Below are 27,174 nucleotides of genomic sequence, written 5' to 3' on the forward strand. Positions count from 1 at the left end.
TAGCACTTAGACAGGTTGGCCACTCTGGAACAGTGGCATTACAGAAATAACAAATTAAAAAATGTGATCAGGTAGGCTTCAGAGTTTGAGCACTCTGCTGTAGTTATTTATTTAGATTAGATAGACTGTACATAGATTTACTGTCATTGTTCAGTACAAGTACAGGGCAACGGAATGCAGTTAGCAAAAGAAAACTAAATTTGATAAACTCATCTGATCCTCCAGTGGTTCCGGATTTTTTTTCTCCAGTTAGAATTTATGAACAACTCAGCCAGCTGCCATTGCTTTGCATGTAGTTACCAATTAGTAATCCTTAGGGTGTGTTAAAAGTCACTTAAGAGTTAAAAGAAAAAAACATTAATGATGAATGAACAGCAAAAGAATCAATGTACAATGTAGTGTCATGCTTTCTGCTAATTATTTGTTAATCAATTAAATAAAAAAAATATTTACTTCTTACCTTATTACCAACTATAATATATTTTTTTCTTTACAAGAAAACTCCTGGAGAGGACTGTTCATTTTCTGGTAAGGAAGGTAAAAGGTTTAAGCTTGAGGCAAACTGATCGGGTAACGACTAATAATATAAGACACTGCTACCTTACCTACTGCAGGCTGTAGCTCTCCTCTGGATTGAAACACTAATGATATAGCCCAGATTATTACCAATAGCTAGCTAGTTAGTTTAGAAGGTCTAGCAGATTTAAATGTCACATCCTGTGTATGTTTAATTTGGTCTTGTCCTTGTTTTCTGATAATTATTTAAAGTTCAAAGTTCAATTAAATTATAAAACCCAAAAATTAATTGCAGCCTTATTACCAACTATAATGTATTGTATTTATTTAGTTATTTATTTAGTTATTTATTTCACAGTGTAGATAATAGGACTTTATCTAAGCACAAACAACTGTCTCTGAGCTACTCTGTGCGCATGAACCTTTTCACTTCTTTCTGGACACCAATTTATACTACCTAGACTGTCACAACTGTCTAACTGCCAGTCACTAGTAGATGATTATGAATAATAGGATAGAAAATGACTTAAAGTAAAGTTAACTTAAAGTAAAGTTGTTGTTTTTTTGTAATTATGTTGAACTGTGAGTTAAATCTAAAAAAGCTGTACAACAGTTTTAGGTTGTCTTGACTTCCGAGGTATATCATGGCCAGCAAAAGGAAAAGAGCCCCACTCTGCTGCAAAGACAATGTGACATGATGCTGTTACATGGCCTCCCGCACTTTCCCTTTCTTACGACCCCCTGAACATTATCATCACTCGCAGAGTGGAAGAGTATACGGCACTGGACGAAGGCAGTGGACAAAAGCGGGGAAATGAAATAGCAGGAAGAGCAGGGCCAGATTAAGATCGCAGCTGCAGAGAGCTGCAAAAAAAGCCATATCTTGGGGGGGAGGCCTGTGGAGGGGGAAGGAAGAGGACAGAAAAGAGGATGGGCTCGAAAGACAGGTAGAGGCTGATGGAAAGCAGGGACATGAAAAGAAAGTAGAGAAGGGGACACATGCTCATAAGTCTTAGGCCTACCTGATCACAGGGTGCCCACCGCCAACAATGGCTCCACTGTGTGGGTGTATGATTGAGAAGACCGTTCTTAGTGTTTTTTTTTCTGGACTCAGGCATACCTGAGTCTAAGAAAGATAAGATCAGAAGGGTCTCCTCCTCCCCTCTCACCCTCTCTCCCCCTCTTTTCCACCTATTTTTCTTCTCTCTATCACTCTTATCCTCCCTTTTCAAGGCCTTGCAGGAGATTAAAGGTAAGCGATGATAAAGAAGCAGTTGGAAGGGGGGAAAACATACAGGAAGCAAAAGCAGAGAAGAATATAGGGATAAAAGAGATTGAGAACAATGAGGCATCTGTTCAAGGCCATATATGACAGTGGATGTAAGTGTGTGTGTGTGTCTGTGTGTGTTGTGGGAGGTAGGGGGGTGGGTGAGGGCCTTGGTTGGTTTTAATGGAGGTCATTGTACAGAGCTTACCATATAGAAGGCAGTTAAAATGTCCAGATTAGTGAATCACTTTTCCACTGTTTTACTCTTCCCAATTAAAGAAGGAGGCTTTTGTATGTATGTGTAACAAATACATACATATTGTTTAGTTATCTTAATAATTAATATAATATAACTAATATAATTCAGTAACTACTATGAAATGATAGACAATTGGGGCACCCTAACCCAGATTACACATTTTGACCACCTTTTTTAAGGATACACTAGAATGGACAAAGGTATTGGGACACCTGCTTATTTGTTGTTTCTTTTGAAATCAAGGGTATTACAAAAGTGTATCCTGCTTTTGCTGGAGTATCTGTCTCTACCGTCCAGGGAATAAGGCTTTCTGCTATATTTCAGAGCATTGCTGTGAGGGCTTGATTGCATTCAGTGACAAGAGAGTTAGTGAGGTCAGGATGTTGGATGATCACCACCCCACCTGATCCCCAATTCCTCCCATAAGTATTGAATGGAGAATTATCATTCCAGAGAACACTGATGTCAGCAGGGGAAGGCAACATGAAGATAGCCAAGCCTATTTAGCTCGCAATTCCTGTGGTGTTAATAGGAAATGGCTGTTCAGGGGAATGTTCAGGTTAAAGCCACAAGGACACCTGGAAGACCAAAAAACTCATTATCTGGTAAGAATGATATGATATAGCCTAGATTATTCCCAATAGCTACCAATAGTTAATTTAGTAGGTCTAGCAAAGTTAAATGTTGATGTCCAGTTGACTGTACATTCAAATCCATTAAAGTTACATTTACATTTATGGCATTTAGCTGACGCTCTCATTCAGAGCGACTTACAAGTTTACTAGTATTACAGATGTGGGCCAATGTAGTTAGGAGTCTTTCCCAAGGACTCTTATTGGTGTAGCGCAGCCCAGGAATCAAATCCCAGTCTCTCACATGGTGTGGTAGCTCACTTGCAGGTAGTGCTGTTATTTGTTGTGCTACACCAACCACCTAGTTCAGTTCAGTTCCAGAAGCTAATTGCATCTTTCTCTGCTTGTGAAAATCTCTTATACAAAAAATATCATATATCTCATACCTGCATCTCTTTTTTTTATGTTTTTTTATCCAGGTCCACCTATAATGGTCAAAAGTTGCTGTGAATATATATGTACTTCAGGCAAATGTAGGTAACATGGCTAAATAAATGTATTAATTTGATTGGGCTGCACTGCCAGGTAACAGAAACCCTGCATCCATGAGTCAGTTTAGGTTTGTGGAAATATCCCTTACACATTAGCTGTCAGTGCAATGAGAAAGAGAGCACCGTAAAACAAAAGAAGTCATCACAGTGCCCTTGGTACCTTTTTTGGAAGCCTTCTTTCACCATGTGTCTATTCTTCTTTCTCTAGCTTTTCCTTTAACCCAGATTCCAGCGGCTCAGGTTGAGCTGAAGCCAGATCCAGCAGGCCTCTGCACTGGCCTCCAAGATCCTGTCAACGCCAACGCTCAGAGACACAGAGACGCGTGCAGGCAGTAACGCTCCATATACATATATATCAAGGCTGCGTGCACACATATACACATGTTATAAGACAAATGAGTCATCAGTGCTGTTCTGAGCACAGTAATAGGTCTTCAGTCCTGTTCCCTATATGCAGATTAACTATGTGACTGTTAGCGCCTTAGGAAGTCCAAGAAACTGTGAGGACTAAGCTTCCACAGTTCAGTTCTTCACTGCATTACAGTTTGCATTGGTTTCAAAAGAGATACTGGATAAATCACAACTAAATAATATGCCTAGATTGTAATAGGTAAATGCTGGTGATGAAGGGAGGTGTTAACGGAGCCAACACTGGAAGGACAGAGGAAAATCACAGAGAAATCCATTTACTGTTTCCAACTAACATTTGCAATGGCACTGATGACTGATTTATGTTACAAATAGAGGTTATAACATTATAGAGAATGCTAACCTTGGTAACAGCATTCATCACATACCCTTCTTTCACTCTCTTTCTGTCTCTCTTTCATACTGGTGTGTTCCAATGAAGGGTGGGATACTTTCCGTATGCTACCCTAGGGGTTCTGACCTTCAGAGGCAGGGCTACTGGAAAAGGCGTGGATGGAGTTGGTTGCTATCGTATTAAAAGGGAGCAACTGGAAGAAATAATTAGCATGTTATAAAGATGAGGGGGGTGTTGGTGTGACTCTCTGGAGTGTTGAAGCGTGATTGGCGCCAAAACTGTTGAATAATGGAACAATTCAGAGAGGAGGCTCTGATGTATTTTTAGCCGATCCCAGCAGTCTTTTCACCGTTTTGTCATTAAATGAAAATAAGTGGTGGAAAGTGGGAGTGGGGGAGATATATCTTAGCTGCTAACTACCTAACAGACTAGCTTCCTCAGCCTGAAGGAGAGATATTGGGTGTCAGGTATTGATTGATAGGGTTACATTTGCAATCAAAATGATTCAACCCTTAATGCAAATTGGGTTTATTAGCAAAATGTACAAACTTTTGGGTGTTTTTGATAAACCTATGAAACCAGAACAATGGTTCTGCGACAATGGTTTATTGCAAACAGCTAAGAGTTTGTAGATTTTAAACCTAGATAAACTTATATTTGCAATGGGGGTTAAATCATTTTGATTGCAACTGTAGATAAAGATCGGCAGTGGTGACTACATGGGCCCAAAGAACATAACTTAATAATAATACATAACTTACATACCATACTTGTAAATGAGAGTATTTTCACAAAGCATGTCAGAAAAATGTGGACAGACCCTCAAGTCAGAGAAAAGACTTCTGAAAGATTTCTGATTCAAAGACCTTCTTCTCACTTTTCAAGTCTTTTCATAAAATTGCATTATTAATTATTATGCCTGAAATGCTATGTTAACACCTGCAAGATTTCAATGCTGTCAGCACAACAAGAACATAACATGCGGGATCATTACTTATAAGTTAGCACTGTCACAAATATGTTTGTAATATTTCAGTTGTCAAACGACATGGTTTCTCTTACATTTGACCACTATCTTATATTGTATGATGTCTTGATTTTTGTCTTTCCTGTAGTTCAGATAGAATGTGAGATTACATGAGTTGTAACAAAATAGATAAAGATGTCATTCAAAAAGCCATTTTCCAATTTCCCTTTACTGTTTGCAATTAAACCATCTGTCGTCTGCTTTGATTGGCTGCCCTGTTTTATATGATGAGTGTTCCAGTCCGGGCTGGGTGGAGCTAAGCTGCTGAAGGATGAACAGGGGGATGAATGTAAATGAATTGTTACAGGGAAATACAGGGAATGTTTTCACTGCTTAGTTTTCATATTTGGAATCTATAGACTCACGTAATAAAAAAAAAAAAAAAGTCAAGCGAGTACATGGCCTAAACTTTAAAGTTGTTGACCTGAAAATTAAGCTCGACTGGAAGGAAATGGGAGCAGGAAAGTGAACTGCAATGTCTCCTCCCTTAACTTCCACGACTGAGGTGCCCTTGAACCCCAATACCTGGGTGCTGATGTGGCTGCCCACTGTGCTGGGTGTGTGAGCTCACTGCACCTAATTACTAGTGTGAATATGTGTGTGTGTGTGGGGGTGGGGGTACTGCTACAAATGAATTAATTGTGGAGACTTCTGTTGCACTGCTGTGTAATGGCTATAAAGTGTAATCTTATGATATTTGGGTAAAATCAGTATGTGAACAAAAATATATAATATAATATAATAGAATATAATAGAATAGAATAGAATAGAATAGAATAATATATATAATATATACAAATACTACAAAAGTGTATAAAAAGGACACTTTTATTTTATTGACTTCACTTCTGTTTAGAATAGGGCAGAAGTGGGGGAAGGGGAGTAAAGACTGGGCCAGGAAAGGGGGTGGAAAAAGAGCAAGGCTCTGCAGAAAGATAGACAGCAGAGAAAGACAAGTGGTGGGAGAAAAGAAAGAGAGCTGAACACAAAGCTGAAAAGTTCATTGGGTTTAAAGTTCTCACTGCGCCATGTGCATTCTGGGAGAACAATCACACCATATTGGGGACAATCTAAAACACACACACACTCTGCCCACTGGAATGCTCTGGATCCGAAAACTCTCCCATCTGAGTGTGTGTGTGTGTGTGTCTTTGATAGTTGAGCACAAAGCATCTTCCTGACATATTTTGTATACAAGACGCCATATAGTTCAGTTAATGAACACATGCATAATAGCTGTAAATACCTCTCTGTGAAAAAAAGTACTACTAGAAGTAGACCTCCATCATGTTTGACCATAGGGATTATGTTTTTGATGGCCTCGTTTTGTGAATGTGTTTGGAAGTCGATAAAGTTCGATAAAGCCACTATTCAAACAAGCATTCATAGCAATCTTTCAGTATTGTTTTCTTCCTTTCACATCCAGGGAGGTTAGCTACAGTGCCATGGGCTGTGAACTTCTTAATGACATTGCACATAGTGTCTGAAGATGAATTTGTAGCCTTAAGATTGTCTATACTTTTCCAAAATGTTGGTTCTCACATCCTCAGACAATTCTTTGCACTTTTCTCCATGCTCAGTGTGTTACACAGACACAAAAACGGAGTCAAAAAATAGGACAAGGGCCCGAATTCACAAAGCTTAGAGCAGGAATACTGATCTTGGGTCTGTTTCTGTCAGTAAAGTCAGAGTAAATAAGCGAGGAATCTGATTTTAGACCAGTGCTGAGAAGCTTTATGAATGTAGGCCCTAAATACATATGGGCTACTTCAGTACTTGGAACATGTAGAACTTCAATAGAACTTCTTAGTACTTCTGTCAGCTCCAGAACTTTAGTTTTTGGAAGTGATTCATCTGTTCTTGATGTACTCTTGGTCTAAAAAGGGCAAGCTGTGTGACCAATGACAGAACAGTACCAACATAAGAAAATGTTAAGAGAAAATCAACACAGCAAACTCATTAATAACTACATTAATAGCTACATGTTCATTAATAAATCTAAAGAGGTTAAATTATTTAAATCAAAGGAGAACATCCACCAACTTGCAGAGTGTAGCTTCAAACCTGATCCAGGTCATGAAGACATGGACATTCAGGGGCCTATGAATACATGAATACATCTGAAATCTCCAGGGTGGTGGATCTCCAGGACACCCCTGCTTATATAGTCCAAATCCATCAACATTTACATTCATGGCATTTAGCTTATGCTCTTATCAAGAGCACCTTACACTGTTATTGTTCAGGTTATTGTTAGGAGTCTTGCCCAAGGACTTTCATTGGTGTAGCAGACCATAGTAACCCAGACTTACTGCTTACTGCTTGTCAGCATTAGGGCATGAAAGCAGTGTATAATCAGTGTATAGAAGTGATTTACAACTATTGCCTATCCACAGGCCATTTCCACCACTTATTTCAGTCTTTGTTATATGCACATATACACACACACTCACATACACACACACACCTGTTTTACCCATCAGTGACTTAAGAAGCTGCTTTCTGCCTGCTCTTCCTGTCCTGAGTGGGTGTGTCTTTTTTAACTCGGGCTGGTTTAGACATAAAGGACCCCTGTGTCCTCAGAGTTGGCCATTCTCATCACTGTTAAACTTAAGGGTTCTCAGTAAGGCTGAATGACTCAGGACAAAACCATTTAAAACCCAAGACAGATGAATAAGTACATTTATGAACAAATGTTGTCCAAAGAACCATTTGTAGCACCTTTATTTTTAAGAGTGTAGGGGCAATGTACCATAGCCAATTAACCTACCACGTGTACATTACACCAAACTGCTCCCAGGCAGAGACAGGGAACGAAACAGGGATTAAACCCACAACCCCAGAATAATCTACAAATGGCTCTTTGAAAAATCAGTAGGAAAGATTTCTACTTACAGAGATCAGTCTAAACAACCCTAAAATAATGTGACCATGAACTATTTTTACATAGTTCCCAATATTTGTAATTGGCTTTTTTAAAGCTGCCCTTAGAGATAATTCTAGTTTCAGTAGAGGGACTCTTGGCCTACTCGGATAAATACGCTACAAGCTCAACAGACCAAGGCAGTCCAAGCATTCAGCCCTAAACAGCCTCCTGAAATGCGTCAGACTCATAAAATAAACAACCGTTTGAGTACAAGACAGTCCTAATCGTCCGATCGGTTGGCCGTAGCACTGCACAACAAGTACAAAAAGAACTTGGGAGAAACAAAGAGATCAAACATGTGACTTAGAAGCGTACTAATAGATGTGTCTCGAAGGTGTCTGCCAAGATTGCTTTCTCCCAATAACAACAGGACAAAGAAGTGAAAGGAGAGAGGATCATCACACATGTCACTGTAGCACTGTCGTCCGGTTTTCTTTGAAACTCTAACTTAAGAATGCTTAGGATGACCAAATTTTAGCACTCTGCTGAGTTTGAACATGTGTAGAAAAAAGCCCACACTTCACCGCACAATCCACATTATATGAGGAAGGCCTTAGAGCACAGCTTAGAGAGAGCACAAGTCAAAAAGAGCTACACACAGCTGGTAGTTCTACAAAAGGACAACAATAACGTTACTGCAAATGACACTAATCTGTATCTTTCTGGGTCCCCAAGATCATTTGGGTGGTGCCCTTAAATCATTGTGAGGCGTGTAATAGGGAGAACAGTGTCTCTATCATTGCTCGGCATGCCAGTTAATGTACCATGTAACTTTGATAAAACAGGCAAGACAATGCTCACAACCCCGCACATTTTTCACTTTCAGTGATGGTTCTGTATCTCTCAGCTTGTCCAGAAATGCCTGTGTAAAGTGTGTCCTTTTTGAGGGGTGGTTCTTCCCAACTGTAGGGGGAGCACAGGAGCAAGAAATGCTGCTTTAATTGCAGATTATGTTGCAATTTTGCAAGAAGTGTTTGTAATTTAACAGGAGTACATTACTTTAATGCTAATCTAGAGATTAGACTCTCTCCCATGTGCATATGTCCTCACCATGACCAAAACTGCCTCACTCCAGTCTTCTAACCAGCACTCCAGAGTGAAACACCACATTAGTAACACAGTAGGACAGTAACACAGAAGCACTCATAACAATATTCATAGCTTAGAAGCACCCCAACATTATTCACATAGCCTTATTCACAGGTTAGAGTATAAGTACAACATGCAAAACATCTTGAAGGGACAGCCTGCAAGTCTTTAAATGTAGTATTATTCTTTTTTTAAGTAAACATTAAACTGCCTACTGTAAACCTGCTGTGTTGTGACATTGTATTATAGCCATGGCTGATGATTTTGGTTAAGTAGGTAAGGCTATATGCATTATTTGTGTACATGTATGTAAGGAGTGAAGGGTTATGCAACAGGAGGTTTAATGTCTAAGGGAGTACAGGATTGCAAACTGCTGGGGAACCACTGATATTGAGGAATAAAAATAGATTTGGATGTTTTAAATGGAAATATCCCCTTATTCACAGCTTAGACTTTAGTAAAACATGTAAAACGCCTACAATTACAACCTGCATCTCTTTAAATTTAAGCCACAGGTCATTATTATGACACTTCTCTCATTGTATAAATAGAGGATGGATTTTTAGATCTATATTAAAATGCAATCATGCTATATTCACAATAACATCACACCAGACATATATCTGCATACACAATAAGAATGTTAGACTAAATTATAACTACACAATTATGGAGGCAACCTAACTAGAAGGCCTAGCAGAGGCCTAGTTCAAAGCAGAAAAGAGGCCTGAAAAGAGCACAGGAGAGCTGAAAGAGAGCTAAAAGACTCTTGCCTCAGTGTAGAGGTGCACATGTGGATCCAAATCAGTGCCACTAGCATTCACTCTGCCACCTGGTGGTTGTTTCATCTCTTTAAGAGCTCAGAAACCAGAAAATCTAGTGTTAACAGGCACTTCCTACATCCACATACAGGAGGCAGTATAAGCTTAATAAAGATTTAAACATTTTCTGGTTAGACCTTTCCTATTCAAACAGAAGATGGGGCTGTGGACCACAAGTAGTGTATTTCTAGATAAACTATTAATAGGGGTTAAGATTGGTGTGGTGATATGGGTTACTGGGCTGCTACAGCATCCATGTATTGTTGCCAGTTGCCATTGTTTCATTCATTGGACATTGTACCTAGTTTCTCTTCTAATCTGTTTGAAATGATCAGCATAACAGCAGTTTGAGTAGAAAATATGGAAAACTGACATGCCTCTGATGAGTAGATCAGATCTACCTGATAGGTGTTTGAACACAGGCTTAGATTGAAGAGAGAAGACTAGCCTTTTTGTATAAAGGCCATAACATGGTCAGTGTCACAGATTTGCTTATTTGTATATTTACTTCAAAATACAGCAGAATATTGACCCTCCTCATCCTTTTACTTTTAAAAAGTCAAAGCACAATTTTTTCCAGGATTAAATGAAAAAAAGGCTTAAAAAGACACCAAAGGGTTCGTATAATGGTAGTCCTTCTTATACAGTTCAGTCATAACATTAAAGCCACTGACAGATAAAGTGATAAATCTGATTATCTTGTTATAATGGCATCTATTAATGGGTATTAATACATTAGGCAGTGAGGAAACAGTTTGTTCTTAAAGTTGTGTTGAAAGCAGGAAAAATAGAAAAGCAAAATGATCTGAATCACTTTAACAAGGACCAAATTGTGATGGCTAGACAACTGGGTCAGAGCATCTCCAAAACATCAGGCAGGTCTTGCGGGGTGTTCTTAATATGCCGTGGTCAGTACCTATCTAAAGTGGTCTAAGACCAGTGACAAAGTCATGGGAGCCCACGGCTCACTGTTGTGATCCATAGAGGTCCACCTTAAAATTAACAATATCTTAATGCCATATATCACAGGACAACTTCAGACATCTTGTGGAGTCCCTTGATGGGTCAGAGCTGTTTTGGTGGAATAAGAGAGACCTACAGAATATTAGACAGTTATGACAAAAGAAAAAAAACTGTTATTTAAAAACTGCTTTGTAAAGAAAGGCCAGATGATGCAAATTCCACAGCTTTTTAACTACTCTGGCTCTACATACCTTTATCCAACATTTAGCAGCCATGGACTTCTACAATCAGCTGTAATAATCAATTAGCAGGAGAGAACCAATGAACCACAAAGCAGGAGAAAGCTATAAGAATTTAGCAAAGCGTTTTCAGGTAGCCATTTCATAATTAAGAAATGGCAGTTAACAGAAATGGTTGAGGCCAAGTTAAGAAGGTCTAGAAGACCATTCTTCCAAAAGGAACATTACATTACAACACATGCTTTTAAAGGAACATTATAAGACACTTAATATATTACGAAACAAGTTCTATGGACTGAAGAAGTTAAACTAGAACTTTGCTGCAATGAGTAAAGGTATGCTTGTTGAAGAAAGGGATAGAATTTCATGAAAAGAATACATTTCCAACTGTTCCATTCCAGATAACAAAATTGCACTTCTCCACAACTCAATGCTGGAGGGCTTTATACTATTCAAGCCCAGGCATTAGGCATGGTCAAGTCAAGTCAAGTCAGATTTATTTGTATAGCGCTTTTTTACAACAGTTGTCGTCACAAAGCAGCTTCACATAATTTGTAATTAGTAATTAATAAAAGACAGAGACAAAAAGAAGAAATAACGTAAGACATGAAGGATCAGAGACCCCCAGTGCCAGCAAGCCAACGGCGACAGTGGCAAGGAAAAACTTCCTCAGAGCTGGAGGAAGAAACCTTGGGAGGAACCAAGACTCACAAGGGGGACCCGACCCATCCCCCTCTGGTCAAAACTATTTAAACATTAATGATAAAAATTACCAAACGAGGTATAACAGACAGTTAATAGTGGTGATATTAATGGTGGCAGATAGTTACGAGTCCATTTAGGTTTTAACATGGTCATTAAACAGGTAGCAGTGGTAGGAGGGTGTGCCGCTGGTCTGTTATGGGTGGTGGTGGGTGGGGGGTCTGATGGTCGGATTGGTAGGTGGCAGCTGGTCTGACGCAGGTAGAGTGGACCTCATCTTCCAATCCTCAATCTTCCAGCAGGTCGGGCTGGGTGGCCATTTTACTCTGAGAAGGTAAAAAGAGAGAGTTAGTTCTGGGTGGATTTATGGAGGGCAGAGAATGTTGAGCAGTATCAGAATGTGTCTGACGACTCTGGCTATAACAGCCTAACTATAACCAATATGTTCATGTTTGTTTGCTCCTGAGAGTCCTATTCTATTGCCAATACTTCTCTACAGGCACTAGAGAAGCTGTGTGTGTGCATTTGCACATCTGTCAGAACCATGCAAGCACAGTGTCTGTAACACCAACAACTTGCAGGTGTCTGAAAGTGTTCTCTAATTTTGATCATTTGCTCATTTAAGTTTTTTATACTGTGCGTTAGAATATATGCAACTCATGAAATATAAAAATTAATATAAAAAAATAAATTCACATAGGACTACATAGTGACCTTGACATTTAGGAAATTGTGTGTTGTTCTCTAATTTTCTCTGAATTTAAAATCTCCAGTGTATATATATATATATATATATATATATATATATATATATATATTATTGTTTTATTTTTATTTTTTTTCCTCCCTGTTCCAGAATGTATATGTGTTTCGACATAAGCGAGACGAGAAGTTTAGTCACTGTCTGGACTTTTCACCACAATGTTTAGATTTGTTGCTGTGTTTATATTGCATGTCTGCATGGGGAAGAAAGTGTTCCTCTTTTGGTCATTTCCAGTTATCTGATTTATTTGGAGAATATGGAATTTTGTGATATGATGAGTCAACAGGGGGAAAAAGGAATAAGGCAAAGCCACAAAAAACAGAGTTGTGTAAGATATTCTCATATGAATGGACATTTGCTAATTTGCGTGCACATCCTTTGAGGACAGCCTATACACTTGTGTCAGGGGGTGGGACGGCAAATTAGTAAAGTATTTTACAAAAGCCACTTCTGATCTCTGAAAGACGTATGTGATGAGCCCTCTGTGTATTTGCCAGGGTTTGTTTGTGTTCAAGTGCATTGTCCTTAAGTGACTCGCAAGTCGCATAGGAACATTTTGGCAGTGGTGATATTTTTTAAACACAAGACACTGGTGACGAGCTCAACTGCTGCTAATAGTCTCAGCTAGGGCTCCATACAGTACATCCTCTGTTAGCCACACAGTACCCTTGATGTTTTGATAGCGTTTACACTTTGCTTTTTCTGTGACTTAAAAAACATTTATCAAGATTGTAACTTCTTTGTTTCACCTTTGACAAATATTAGTTTGTCAAATTAACTTAGTAAAGCGAGTTTAAAAAGGCTAAGACCATATTGAACATCATGAATCCCATCATTGCCCTCAACTAGGATTTGTTTCTCAACACCTACCTTGAAGAAAATCTTGTTTTTTTGGGCTCAGATGTTTGTAATAGAGATGTGTGAAGAACCTTTGCATAGGAACCTTAATATCAAGTGAAAAGTCTTTAGATCTTTAAAATGAAGAAGGACCACGTCCCAAACTCCACCTGGCCCTCAAGCCTCTTATATACCCCTGCTTCACAATTCAACTCTGTGACGAACAAACGTCGCACACACCTCCACCCATCTCCTGCCCTTCTTCCATCGCTCACCATGCCAATAGGGGGGTCCAACTTCATGCGCAGACCACAAGAAACCCGACCCAGACTCCAAGCAAAAGTATTTTAAAGTTTAAAGTGACATGAATTGCAGAATTTTATTTACTATTGGCAGTACATGCATTTCAGCTGCATGGGCAGTCAGCACAACAGTCACAACTCATTAATACCAATCAATCATCACTTGAAAGCCACAGCCTATTTGAGCTGAGTTGTTGACCATGTGCATCCCTTCATGGACACAATTTGACATGTGGCTACTTCCAGCAAAAGTTGTCTCAAACTGGTTTCATTTACATAAAAATAAGCTTAATGTTCTTCAGGGTCCTTCCTAGTCACTGGACCTGAATCAAATAGAACATGTTTGGGATGTTGCAGGACACAGTCAAGTCAACATGGACCAGAAACGCAAAGGTATGTTTCCAATATCCTGAGAAATCCATGCCACAAAAAACTAAGGTTGTGTTAAGAGCACAGGAGGCCCTACCCAGTGTAGTGTTCCTAATAATATGCTTGGTGAGTATATGTGCTTACACTCATTACTATCCGTATAAACATCCGCGCCGGCATCCATCATCACACACTCACTTCCTCACCCAAAACACAAACATGTGCACACATGGTCAAGCCCCCTTGCAGGTACCCTGTCTCTCCCACTGCACTCACGAAGCCCAGCAGTAGAGGGAAGTGGTGTATGTGGTGAGCACCGTCTGGCGCAGCACAGAGCCAGCTGTGCAAACAGGCAGCTGTGATGTCAGGGCCATGGGGGATTGTGGGTAAGACTGCCACAGACAGACTTTGAAGTTGCTTTTCATGGTAGTCCTGTAAGAGGCTGTGGATGCAGGGATGTGTGAAGAGGGACCGAATGGGCTGAGCGTTCCTGATATGGGAACAGGGATATTACAAAATTATAATTATAAAAAAAGGCGTCAAGAGTCGTCACTGTGTTTATGAGGAGACGAGACAGAAGGAAAAAAGAAAAAAAAGGACAACAAATCAACAATAGCGTGTGCGGTTTCACAATTAATCACACATTCGGACTGAGCTGCAGCGTCTGTGGCGTGAAACAGCCGCCAAGCTAAACTGTTTCAACGTGTGGCAAATCTACTAGCAGAAGAGGCGTACCGCCTATGCCGTGCAAAATATGGTTTGGGATGTTTTGTGAGAATGTCAATCAGTGCTGATTTTGTTCTGGGGGAGCGTGAGTTTCCGTGTGACGGTGGGAGTGAAGGAGGGATGAGGGTGGCAGGAGCAAAGGAGGAAGAATTTCATCTCGTGTCAGGTTCTCCAGACTTCCATGGAGGATTTGGCCCGTGGACAGCCGTTGAACACTGCAGGTGCAGTCAGCCTCCCTTCTTCCGCCCTAATGCCCACCTCTCATTGCGGGGGAGGGAAGGGTAACAAGAAAGAAAGAAAACATTGCCTGGGCGAAAGTGCCAGATGTGCCAGGTCATACCAGCCAACAGGCCGGGGATTAAATGAATGAGAGAATGAGAGAGTGGAGGAGGGAGGCGGGGAGCAAGGTAAGAAAAATAAAAAGCTTAAGGGAAGGGAGGCAGTGTGGTGAAACTCAGCTTTGCCTGCCTCCTCTTACATTTTTACATCCCTTTCTTTAAATCAATCTTTTTTGTTTACTACTAAGGCATCCCAGAACAAGTTTGGTAAATCTGGGGTTTTCCATCATGGGGATATCTTCCTTTCTCCTGCTGCACCACCTATTTTGGTACCTGGAGCACCCACAACCTACCAAATTAAAACAACCCTGTCAGTGGTCTTGGAATTCAACATGCCGTTCAGATTTGGTTCCCTTTCCTCACAGGGGGGCACATTAGAGTGCTACAGCTCCTTTATCTGATTATCTCCAGTCATGGCTCAAGAAGTACCATAGCAAAAATCGCACCATTTTTTTCTTGCAAGCCGCGGACCTGCTAGTATTACACTGAAGCTAAGAGCCAAGATTTGTTGTGGGCTGAACAGACCAGTACAAATCGCTACATCATCCCCAGCCTCAGAGAACAGAAGAGCTGAGTGGATAAAGTTTATTTTTGATGGCACCGTCCCAGCTACAGTTGGCAAAAACTTGTAGGCTATGTGTGTGCCTACTACTTTGTCGGCTTTTCCCACCTGTACAACACAGAACTGGCAGAAAAGCCTTTCCTAAAACAGAGATCAATTAACTCTCTAAGGCAAAAGTGCAGATGAGGGAAATAGAATTATGTTAACTATGTGTTTGGTTTTTTGGTCATTTAGCACTAGCTACTGCTAACACCAGTGGTAATATATTAGATGTAATTATACTGAAAGGGGGGCTAATATTTACAGAGATGCGTTCATAAAATGTCTCTCGGGTAATCAGATTAAGAGGTAGAAATTCACATTTGTAATAAATTAATTCTAATATTTAATTATATAATATAATGTTATGTAATAAAATAATTCTTATATAATATTATAATATTTATTTCATTTCATAAACCACCTGTCCCCACTCCTCACACCTCCATTCCATGCTGGTAAAATTGTGTTCCTAGCCCCGCATATAGCAATTTTCCAGCCGGATGGCTTGCCCAGTTAGGGGAAGAATTTAAAGAATTAAAAAGTACTACAGAGCAGTCCCTGTAATCCAAAAGAACAGGAATGTAATCAAGTTTATTGGGCTAAATAAAACATGGAAAATATGTCCATCTCCTTAATTATAGCCTCATATACATGTTAGAGTAAACATTTATAGCTGGTTGCCAGTCTAGATAGCTGTAGCTATAGCTGTTCAATGCACAATGCTCTTCAGTGAGGCTCAGCTAAGACGACCATGGCAGAAATAAGAAGTTCTACTAGCTTATATCTTATTATGAGAAGGAAAATGGTGATAAGATCTTGATAAGAGCAGTGCTTATGCTGAGCTAACGTAAGTGTCAAATTCTGTTTACCCTATCTGGGCAACTCAACCGAGCAGTCACACATGTTTGTCACATTTTTGCCATTCAACAAAAAAGATAATTGTTAGGAAGTGTAGAACATTATTTAAGATTTTATATAATATATAAGATATAACTAGAAGTAAATCTGAAGCTTCTATTTTCCTTTCCTTAGCTTTTTATAATATCGTTTAACGACACCAAGTGGATATAACACTTCTACACACACAGCTCAAGAAATACTTTAGCAAAAAAGTGGTGTAATTCTTTTCTCTATTCATTGAGGGAAATAAGGTCAAACAGCCGAGTTTCTGTTACAGCAATTTGATAAAAAAAAGATCTACAGTGCAGACAAAATGCCTGTTAAAGGGTGATGGGTTTGCGATACGCAGATACACTTTTCAAAACAATCTGAGAAGTTGTGCTGTTGTGCTGTTACGTCTCTATATGATATTTGTCTACTGGCATTTTTTTGAAGGGGAATATGCAGGAACGAGAACAGACACAACAGTGAGTAGACATGTTGTGAGAATGCAGACTTTCTTTTAGACATTCAATCTAAAGTTTCAGTTCATACTGTAAGATGCCAGCATCAACATCCTGACAGGAAGTCAACCAGCTCTGTATGTAAAAATAAACCTAGGTTTGAGAGTGCAGTTGTGCTGAATAAATGGGAAAGTATCAGTCAGGTGTTTAGGTAGTGTAGACTAGCTGGAAAGTCTAGCTTGAACGTTTTTCTCGTTCTCAATGTCCGGTCAGACCACACACTAAGTGAAAGTGAAATTACAAATGGGACTTCTTTCATGTTTTCTCCATATTTATGCCTGTCTCTCTTTCTCTCTCTTTCTCTCTGTCTCTCTCTCTCTCATCCTCTCACCCTACCGTTCAAGCACAGTTTCTGACACCAGTAAATTACAATGGTTCTGGCATTCACCATGATACACAATCTGTCATCATTGCTTCCAGCCATATGATCCAAACAGGCTGACATTAGGGGGATTTCTACCATATAAATGGTGTGTGGGTGTATTTCTGCATGTGAGTGTAGCCTCACTGTCTGTCCATTTTTTCCCTCACTGAACTTTCAGCAAGATAGAAAATCCAACAATGCAGCTCCGGATACAGCGGCACTGGGTTAACAAGTTGACTGGCTGATTAGTAACGCAGCAGTAGGAATGAATGACATCATTGAGCACGCAAAAGCAAAACTAGGGGACCTTCTATAGATCAGCAGGAAGTACAGTGGTAAAGCTTTATTGGAGTCTAATGTCTTTAACACATACTGACCCAATTCTCCAAGCTTTTCACCTTTTGCACGATGATTCACCGAGCTAAAGGAATCAGCTTTTTACAGTAGAGTAACTTTAAAAGCTGCTGGAAAGGTGGTTCAAGGCAACAGGGGTTGTCCAGTCACGCTGAATAAGGGGCAAATAAAACTGAGGCATTCACCAATGATGCATAGATGAGGAAAGAGTGACCGTTACCCAAAGTCATCATGGTCAGTGAGACAGTCATCCACCTGCCCAGTTTGGATTTCCAGGCACCATAAAAAAGATACTAATCGCTACAGTCAGTACGGCACATACGTCAAGATGGTGACCAGACCAAAAGGTTTCAGATTAATAGGTAATGAGGAAATGAAAGTGGTGTTTTTTGTAAGATGCTGACTCCTGGATGTGTTTCTTGTGGTTTCACAGGGACTTTCAGAGGATGTTGTTAACACGATGGTTGCAGTTTAAGACCTTTGAATCACCCTAGCTGTTTTTTTTTCTTTTCAGTAAATGATACATACAGTACAAGTCCAAATATCGACCTAAGGAGCTTCACAAGTTAATTTATTATTTTTATATTTATTTTTATATTTATATTTATTTATTATTAAAAGCCATATTAAATGTAAGAGCAGAATGTTTGGGTGAAGCTGACAACTACACAACTAACTAATTAAACTGAATTTTATTCATGCACGTTTTGTAGCTCTGTACAAATATATGCCTCTCTCTCTCTCTCTAATTAACATAGGTAGACTTAGTTCCAGTTTTTATAAATGTTTATGTATCGTTACCAGTAATGCAGCAACCAGCATCAATGCAGAAAACCCATAACAGTGCATAATAAATACAAATAATTACAATACAATAAAATAAAAACTAGAAAAATAGAAACATTTTGGCATCTAAACAATAAAGACAACTACAGGTGATTCTATAATTATGGATTAAATGTACCCAATATCTATTAAAGCTGTAGCTGTGAGCAGGCAGCATGTACCACCAGCCACCAGCAGGGGGCCCGGCCAGCAAAGTATGAAAGCTGGTGGGGTTGGAGCAAAGAACTCCAAGCCCCAGAATCAGAGGGCCAGAGAAAGAGCACGTAACCCTTGTGCTACAGGTTTTTGGCACCAGCAGCCAGTCAATCCCACTTGGGAACCCCCACCACGAGAGGCTCCTGAGTCCATGCAAAAATGGAAGAAAATGGAAGAAAAATGGCGGACTCCTCCCATACATAGATTATCGAGGCCTAAACGCGATCACTGTGAAAGACCGCTATCCCCTCCCCCTCATGGGACACGTCAGGCGAGTCCTCCAACTGCCCTTGGAGAACCGTCTCTTCATCAAGTTGGAGAAGTCTGTGTTCCACACAGAGACTGTGTCATTCCTGGGGTCATAATCTCCAAAGGCACCCTTCAAATGGATCCAACCAAGATTCAGGCCGTCAAGGACTTGCCACGTCCTTCTTCTCTCAGGTCCTGTCGCAAGTCCAGTCCTTCCTGGGGTTCGCTAACTTCTTTCGCCGTTTTGTACGGAACTTCAGTACAGTGGCGGCTCCCCTCACTGCCCTGACTCGAAAGACCCCAGGCCCCTTTCATTGGTCCATGGAGGCTCAAAGGGCCTTTGAAGAGATTAAAGTGAGGTTGACCTCACCCCCGGTTTTACAGCTACCGGACCCCAATGAACCATTTGTAGTCGAGGTAGACGCCTCTGATGTAGGTGTAGGTGCGGCCCTGTCCCAACACCTGGGGCCAGGTAAAAGCTCCATCCCTGTCCGTTCTACTCCCACAGGCTAACCCTGGCGGAACGCAACTATCCCATTGGGGACAAGGAGCTCCTTGCGGTGAAGTTGGCTCTGGAGGAATAGAGGCACTAGCTTGAGGGGGCCAAACACCCATTTATTGTTTGGACAGACCACAAAAATTTGGCTTACATACAGCAGGCCAAACGACTGAACCCTCGGCAGGCCCGATTGGCACTGTATTTTGGCCGCTTCCATTTTACGCTGTCCTATAGGCCGGGTTAAAAAAACACCAAGCCAGATGCCTTATACCGGCGGTGGGAACCCCGGGGATCCAATCCAGAGCCAGAACCAATCATCCCTGCCTCTCAAATAGTTGCTCCCCTCCGCTGGAACATTGAGCATGACATAGTGCAAGCCCTCCGACGGGAGCCTGACCCCGGGGGTGGTCCTCCTGGTCGGCAATATGTGCCCTCTGCAGTTTGCCAGGCGCTTCTGCAATGGGGACATTCCTCCCCATTTTCTGGCCACCCAGGTGCGGTCCGGACATTGGAGTTCCTCCGGAGAGGAATGGAATGGTATGTTGCCTCTTGTAAAGTGTGTACCAAAAAAAAGGCACTCCGGTCCCAAACACCTGGCCTTCACTCATCCGTGGTCTCATGTGTCCCTGGACTTCGTGACAGGTCTTCCACCATCCAAAGGCAACACGGTTATAATGGTGGTCGTGGACTGTTTCTCCAAGGCATGCAAGTTTGTGGCATTGCCCAAACTCCCCTCGGCCCAAGAGACAGCAGAACTGCTGTTGCAGCACGTAGTGAGAGTGCATGGAATGCCTTGCGACCTAGTGTCGGATCGGGGACCCCAATTCCAATGTGGGTACTCTTCTCCCTTGTTCGAAGAAAAAGGGAGGAGATCCTGGATCCTACGCTGATCAGGGATTTCAGGCGTGATCGTGCGGCTGGTTTGGGGCTGTCGGGTGCCGTCCGTAGAGGGGGGGGACTGTGAGCAGGCAGCATGTACCGCCAGCCACCAGCAGGGGGCCCGACCAGCAAAGTATGAAAGCTGGTGGGGTTGGAGCAAAGAACTCCAAGACCCAGAATCCCCAGCGGTAATCAACGCTGACCAGACCCACCTGTGTGGCACGGTATAAATACACCCAGCCAAACACAATTCCCTGTCGCACCTTTGTAGAGGGGCGAACGGTAACAGTGGGTTTAAGTTGAAAACAGAAAACAGAAAAGAGAAAAGTTTAAGTTGTGAACAGAAAAGAGAAACGCATTTGAGTTGCTGTCTTTAGTTTGAGTTTGAGTTTAGTTTGAGTTTGTTTTTCCCCTGTTTGCTTTCCCGCCATTTTCTGTGTTGCTTATGAATAGTGTTCATACTGCCACCCCTCACAGCTGTGGTGGCACAGTGGCAATACACTGGGCTCCCATTACCAGGGTTGGGAGTTCAAGCCCAACAGTCACCAAGCACACACCATAAGAGGAGTAGTTTCATTCAATCATAATACAACAAACTCTCACTACACTTGAGTCCACACTGTAACAGTAGCAATGAATTGAACACTGGGTGCAACCAAATCAACCAGGGGGGCAGGGTCAGTCATTCCCTACTGAACTCCAGGAGTTGGAGACTGGACTTTCATCTTTTTAATTTTATTACATTAATAATGAAAATAAAGAATGCTTTGCAAGATTCGGTTTTGCTCCAGCAGCAACAGTACATAGAATGCACTCCCTAAAATAAAGGTACTGCAATGAGCGATTGGAGCAATGCACTGACGTTAACATGACCTTTTCCTGCAAATCAGAGACATTAGCTATATATATGTATATATATACAGTGCCCTCCATAATTATTGGCACCCCTGGTTAAGATGTGTTCTTTAGCTTCTAATAAATTGAGTTTTTTTCTAAATAATATAGGACCACAATGAAAAAAAGAGTAAAATCCAACCTTTAACTCAAGTGAATTTATTCAGTAGGAAAAAAATCCCACATTAAGAAATAATTGTTTAACATCAAATCATGTGTGCCACAATTATTGGCACCCTGATGTTAATACTTTGTACAACCCCCTTTTGCCAACAAAACAGCACTTAATCTCCTCTTATAATGTTTCACAAGATGGGAGAATACAGATAGTGGGATCTTTGACCATTCCTCTTTGCACAATCTCTCTAAATCATCCAGCGACCTGGGTCCTCTCCTCTGCACTCTCCTCTTCAGCTCACCCCACAGGTTTTCAATGGTGTTGAGGTCTGGGGACTGAGATGGCCATGGGAGGAGCTTGATTCTGTGTGTGGTGAACCATTTCTGTGTAGATTTGGCCATATGTTTTGGGTCATTATCTTGCTGAAAGACCCAGTGACGACCCATCTTCAGTTTGTGGGCAGAAGCCACCAGATTTTGTTTTAAAATGTCCTGGTATTTCAAAGCATTCATGATGCCATGCACCCTAACAAGGTTCCCAGGGCCTTTGGAAGAGAAACAGGCCCACAGCATCACTGATCCTTCCCCATATTTCACAGTGGGCATTAGGTGCTTTTCTGCATACTCAGCTCTTGTGTTAGGCCAGACCCACTTAGAGCATTTGTTGCCAAAAAGCTCTATCTTAGTTCCATCTGACCAAAGCACACAGTCCCAGTTGAAGTTCCAGTACTGCTTAGCAAACTCCAAACATTTGCGTTTATGATTGTGAGTGAGAAAACCTGATGGTTGTTTTGGAGACTTTGTGACCCCAAGAAGCTACCATTTGTTGCAATTCTGTAACAGTGAGCTTTGGAGACCTTTTTATTTCTCTTATCATCCTCCTCACTGTGCGTGGTGGCAAAATAAACTTGCGTCCTCGTCCAGGCTTGTTTACCACTGTTCCAGTTGTTTTAAACTTCTTAATAATTCCTCTGACAATAGATATGGACAGGTGGAGGTGAGTGGCTATTTTCTTGTAGCCATTGCCTGACTTGTGGAGGTCAACACACATCTGTCTTACTTGAATGGTATGTTCCTTTGTCTTTTCCATGTTGAAGAGAAATGGGCTCTGTGTCACGTCATATTTATACCCCAGGGAAAAAGGAAGTTGTGAATTACTAATTAAATGTTCCTACATACTCTGATCACTTTCGTAAACTACTGTAGAATTGACAGAAATACTTTAATTACATTTTATTTCCTAAGAAATGTTAGGGGTGCCAATAATTGTGGAACAGGTGATTTTATCAAGAATAATTATTTCTTAGTCAGGGATTTCTTTTTTCCCTTAAAATTCAGTTAAAGGTTGGATTTTACTCTTTTTTTCATTGTGGTCCTATATTATTTAGAAAAAAACTCAATTTATTAGAAGCTAAAGAACACATCTTGACCAGGGGTGCCAATAATTATGGAGGGCACTGTATATATATAATTAGTGCCTATGACCTTATCTATAATGCAACAAGTAAATAAGAAGTTACTTGTTACTTGTACTTGAAGTGTTGTTTTACTATTAAACTCATTTTGCTGTAAATTATTTAAATGTTATTTCTTTAGGACTCCAGATGTAGAACTGTATGATCTGAAACTACTAATTTTTCTGACTTGACTGACTGAGATTTAGTTAATTATTAACTATAATTATTAAACAGATTACTCTGCAAGATGTCACATAGCGAGCATTCAGGTGATTTATGAGTAAATGAAAATCTAGTACTGTCAAGGTCAATACCTATATAATAGCAGTGGTGGAGCAATGCTCTTGAAGAGTAACTTCCAATGTCCATCCAATAGATGTGAATCACTAGAATGACAAGAAAGAGCAAGGAAGGCCAGTGGGGAAATATTCTTTTTTATTATTTTTCTTTTTATAAATATTCTTAATTATTATTCCTCTTGCTAAAATAAACTCATGAATGCACTCACATTGTAAACAAGCAATGGTAGACCTTTGAAAGGTATCAAATTATGTTTTCAAAATCAAAAGGTGTCTCACGTTTTGACACTATGATGGAACTTTGGACTGTAGCTTTGAGAGGCTAGCTGGGAAATGACTCAGAAGCGTAGGCTTTATGGGGGATGTTTTTACACCCTAGTTTCAAAGTGACATGGGGTGGTAGGATTACAGACACATAAATGACATTGCTTTGGCTCATTTCAGATCTAAGCTGTCCTGTTCCGACATGAGCTCCAAAAAATATGTGTACTGGTTTAGTTGATGAGTGATGCAAGTCTTGGAAACTCATGCCTAAGTCACCATTAAGAAATGTTCTTTTTCAGGACAGCAAGAGAAAATGTCTGTCATCATTCTTTAGCAATAAGTAAACACTGTGCCTTTAGGTGGAGCCCAGAACTGAAAGTGTGTCTTTTTCCCCTAAATACATTCAGCCACACACCCCCCGCAACGGGTCATTTATGCCTCAGTGGAAAGAACAACTTTTTTATTCATATAAAATGTTCTTTTTGGACAGCATTCTTTCTTTGAACATTCAAAGCTGAAACTAGTGGCCACCTTATAGTTCCCTCCTGGTTTGGGGGATTTCAAATTACTCAAGCATTTGTAATGAAAGATGATTAAAGATGAATTTCTTTGCTTGATTTTGTTTCATTCACATCAATAACATTCATTACATCAATTTTAGTATTTCTGAGCAACAGTGTCGGGGCCCTTGACCAGCATTGACCCATTCAGGAAGTGGATACACAAGTTCAATCAATCTCGAATACATGTTAGAGTAATATGTAAGGTTTATAGCTACTTCCCTATCTAGACAGCTGTAGCTATTGCTATTCAGTGCATATTGTTATTCAGTGAGTCTCAGCTATGATTGCTATGGCAGAAATAACAAGTATTACTAGCTGATGTAACAAGTAAACTGCTTTGGGTTTTAAAAAAACTGTCCATATTATCTTGTGCAGTGTTTATGCTGAACTAACCAACAAAACCAATTTGGTTTACCCTAAATAGGCAACTCAACTGAGCGGTCACACATGATTTTTGTGGTAACACAGAGATGGATTTTGTTATCAGTTAACAAATATATATATATATATATATATATATATATAAAACTTTCATTTTTTCTCAGCTTTAGGACAATGATCCTTTTACAACATTTACAGTGAATGTAATCACCATTACACACTCTATTCAAACAGGAATAAGGGTCAAAGAGCCAAAGATGGGCTTTGCCAAGTTTTTATTATAGCAATTTAATACTGAAAAAGGTCTACAGTGCAATTAATACAATGCCTGTTAAATGGCTAATGAAGGCACCTAAAGGCATCTCAAAGTAGGCCATTTTGACCTGACCTGCTGGAATCGGCTGAAGGCTTTAACTGTATGTAATTGTATGGGATTTTGCTGTTCGTACCATTGAAATTGACAAGTGTTATAGTGTGTACAGTACATGTTGGCAAAGCCTACAGCCAATACCCAGATGTGTGGTATGATTATTGTTCAGAAAGTTCATGAATGACACAGTCACTACACTATTTCTGTACTGCAGCCCTGCCAAGGCCACATGGTAAGTAAATAGAAGGCTCCAGGCTTTGGGACAACATGATAAACATCCGACTGACGCTGTGAAGACATTGAAGGAACTTACTGTACTCATAGTATTCCCCTTCCTTTTCTTCCTTATAGCAAACAATGTCTATAATTGGTACACAAAGACTATGGTGGTGAACCATATACTATAGTTATAGAGTCTTCTTTTTCTATATATATTTTTACTGTGAATTTCTTTGCATGTCTTTTTAACCTATTTTAATGCACATATTTCACTGATGATTATTTTATTGGATAGTTTGAATACACCTAATCTTACACCTAACCTTGGAAATTTGCAAGGATCAAAAACTGGGCCTCAGAAACCAGGAGACATTCAAGGGCAAACACATAAATATCCAGTGTAAACATTGAACAATGGATAAGAAACACATGAGAGCAATAAGGAGAGAACCTTTTGAAAGTCATAGGTGACAGGCAAAGAGGTGGGCTTAGGGAAGAGCAGGAAAATTCAAACAAAAAGAGTCACATAGCAAAGACAGACAGGAGGGGGGGTTAGTTCATTTCAAAGGCAAGGCAGGCCAAGATGGTTATAGAAATTGTCTCTGCATCTTGAAAAACAGCTGTTTATACATTCAAATTCTTGAATGTTCTTGTCCTAGAATATAAAAAAACAAAACAAAACAAAAACTGGAAAAAATCTGTTTTTCTGAGCCCTGCTGACCACATCATCTAAGCCCTACCATCGCAACACATCCATCAACCGATCTATTAAAAGAACAAACGATAAAAACAAGCCAGTCCTCTCCTCTTTGCTTACATTCCAACTGCATTTTCCAGCCTTTCAGTGACAATAGGTTCCACCAGCTCATCACAAGTAGTGCAGCTGCTGAAGAAAGGAAGCAGAGAGGGGGGAAAAGGCAGAATGTTTTTCACGTGCCGACCCAGTCTGTGCTAATGAGAAGCACATGGCCACAGTCCTGACCACCACTGGGCTTAAGGGCCCAGTCTGCTGTGCTGTCACATTTTCTCCCTCTGCAGACTGGGTCAGTGGGCCAAAGCGCCTACCAACACCCCCCCCCCCCCCCCCCCCAAGACTCCTTCACCTTCATTTATTTGTTCTGTCTGTTCGTATGGTAACTGAGAGCTAGCTTGATGCTTTCTGCAAGGCCAGTCGAAAAACAAATGGTATACGTTCTCAATGGAGGGAGGTAGGAAAGAGGTTGTGAAGACAATGAAACGTTCACAGAACACACAGGCGTATTTGTTTTTATACAACGTCAAGATCATTTAGGGTCATTTTTTCCCACATACATATACAAACCTCACAACTAGATGAAAGAGCTCCTGGGCTGACCCTACAGTCAGAAAGTGTAATTCGCACTTTAAAACACCACTAAAGAAGAAGCTTTACAGGATTACAGTATATTACACAAATATGACCTGTCCTGCATGCTTCTCCAAAGTTATCTAATGCAATTAGCAGTTTGTTGTGCCTGAAGTAGCAACGATAAAGGCACCATTTTCTCTGATACAAGGAGCGACAGTGGAGCAACACAATGATTTTGAAGCTACTATTTGATGGTACGAATGTAGTAGTAGTCAATGTGTTCATGAGTAAAAATCCCCAAAACCTAGACTGTTTAGGTCAGGACCATTTTACTGCTTCAGATATAGTAGGCCATGTCTGTTTTTTCTCGGGTCATACCACAAAGCCAGGGCAATTTTGTTAAACAAAACTCACTGTACAAAAAACAAACTCACTGTATATACAAAAGACCCGAAGAAATCATTTCTTTCCATTATTGCTATAAATTATGCCACACTTGTGGAAAGCGCTGTGAGAGATGCCTAAGCTTACTGCCACTATAAACACCACATATCACAGCAACATCTGCATTCAAAGGTTCAACAGATTTATATGCACATATGGAAGAATGGCTTTTCCAGCATGTGTTTTGATTGGCCGAGGAGACCACAAGAACACTATTAATTTTAGATTTCAGTGTACAATAAGTTGTTGACTTGACTTATTCGCAACCTTAATCAATAATGATATTTGGAACGCCTAATATTGTGGCAGACATTAATGCAGCTGGGTTATGTGGGTTAAAGCTGCTGTAGTAATGTATAATGGCTGTATTTTACTGCAGATTCTGCAACACAAGCCTGAGGTGGACCATCTAGGTA

The 27,174-nt window shown here is 40.3% G+C and overlaps 1 long non-coding RNA gene across 1 annotated transcript in view; it reads right to left on the reverse strand.

Annotated features, from left to right (window-relative positions):
- Positions 1 to 11,538: 11,538 nt before the first annotated feature.
- Positions 11,539 to 27,174, reverse strand: part of LOC140535990 (uncharacterized) — a 36,435-nt gene continuing 20,799 nt past the window's right edge. Inside the window, exon 3 of the long non-coding RNA XR_011977571.1 lies at positions 11,539 to 12,021. This is a non-coding gene — a long non-coding RNA (uncharacterized lncRNA). The remainder of the gene's footprint in view (positions 12,022 to 27,174) is intronic.

Source organism: Salminus brasiliensis, chromosome 15, assembly GCF_030463535.1.
Source record: "Salminus brasiliensis chromosome 15, fSalBra1.hap2, whole genome shotgun sequence".
Taxonomy (NCBI): Eukaryota; Metazoa; Chordata; class Actinopteri; order Characiformes; family Bryconidae; genus Salminus; species Salminus brasiliensis.